This window comes from Chrysochloris asiatica, unplaced genomic scaffold (genome assembly GCF_000296735.1).
Source record: "Chrysochloris asiatica unplaced genomic scaffold, ChrAsi1.0 scaffold00118, whole genome shotgun sequence".
Taxonomy (NCBI): domain Eukaryota; kingdom Metazoa; phylum Chordata; class Mammalia; order Afrosoricida; family Chrysochloridae; genus Chrysochloris; species Chrysochloris asiatica.
Genome location: NW_006408636.1, coordinates 7903887 through 7905569, shown reverse-complemented (window position 1 = coordinate 7905569; position 1683 = coordinate 7903887).

Sequence of the window (1683 nt, the reverse complement as noted above, 5' to 3'; positions counted from 1 at the left end):
TTTCTGTATTACCTTTAGTAAAACTTTACTCGCATAGGATATCAAAGAGATTGTCCGATGATTTCCGCATTCCGTTGGGTCACCTCTCTTTGGAATGGGCACAAATATGGATATCTTCTAATCAGTCAGCCAGATGGTTGTCTTACAAATTTCATGGCAGAGATGAGTGAGTGCCTCCTGTGCTTCCTCACTTTCTTGAAAGATTTCAATTTTTATTCCATCAATTCCTGGTACCTTGTTCTTTGCCAATTCTTTGCATGCACCTTGGACTTCCTCCCTAAGTGTCATTTAAAGAACGAAAGAGCACATTCTGCAAGCCTGCCTCCTGGCTGCCAGCACTTAGTCCCTTTCTTTCCATCAATCTAGAGTCCTCAGCTGCTCCTTCTTTCCATGTCCCCATCTCTGCCTCCATCTCTGGTGTTACTGCTTCTCTGGATAGGGTCCCATATTCCGTTTGTGCTCTTCTCCCTAGATGGTCCTTAGGTCCTCTGTTCCTGGACTGTAAGATTAACTACTCCCCCGTTTTTGTTACAAAACTTCTACCTTTACAATTATGACAGTCACAATTAGTCACAATTACTCATTATTGAATCATAAAAATCTTATCCCCATCTCTTTTCACCAGACCCATCTAGACAAGATGAAAACTATTCAGTGGGGACTCTATCTTCCCCCCACACACACACTCTTAAACTAAACCCCCTCTTGAAAATTTGTAAGCCAGTCATTTAGTGCCTTTATCTCCCCCTCCTTTTAGATAGCCAATTTCTAAGTAGCGTTGATGTGAAGACTCCTTCCCTCTCTGTTGGTATTTTGAGCTACTACATCCATGAGTATAGGTCAAGTTCATCAAATTGTAGCGATTTACCCTCGTTTCCTTTATGGAAAAAAAATTATTTTTATATCTTCCTCTAGTCGAGTTCTGATTATCAAGCCATCGAGGCTAGGTCAAATGGGTACTATCTGCAAGTTTGGATACTTCACTCTCAGCTATAGCCCTCTGTGGCTATGTCCTTGTCCATGTGCTCAGGTGTCTCCAGGTGTCACCACACTTTGAACCAACCAGCCCTTTCTCTTCTCTCTCTCTATGGAACATGGTTGAACTCAGCCCATTTCTTCATTGTTGCCTTTCCCCCTCTTTCACTTACCAGTAGACCAATGTGGTCGCCCGCAAGCTTACATGCCTGCTCTGTGTACCCTTTGAGTTTCAGTCTTAGGGGGAGGTTTGTCCTGAAGGAACTTACTTGCTTGCTTTGATGGCTTCCTGGTGAACAACTTGCTTATTCTTGTAGTAGCCAAGAATACTGCCATTTTGTTTTGGGTTTTTCCTACTGATCTTTCATTGAAGATGTGTCTTCTGTTGCTCTAGTGGTTCCAGGCTAGTCTGCTTGTTCTTTCTAGTGGAAATGTCTCACCTCAGAAGGTTCTGGATGGGGCTCAGGATTCCACCCAAGGTCTTATACACTGCAAAGGCTCCACAAGAAGCCTATTTCATTGGTGACCATGCTCGTCACCGATAAGGGGAAGTGAAGGAAAAACAACAATGAAGTGGTGAGCTAAGCCCTACAATGTGGAGAGTGAAGTGTGCAGCTGATAAAAAGAGAGGACATATGCACAAGAACACCCACACTTGCAGATAATACCCACTTGACCTGACTTCAATGACTGGATGATCAGAGCTCA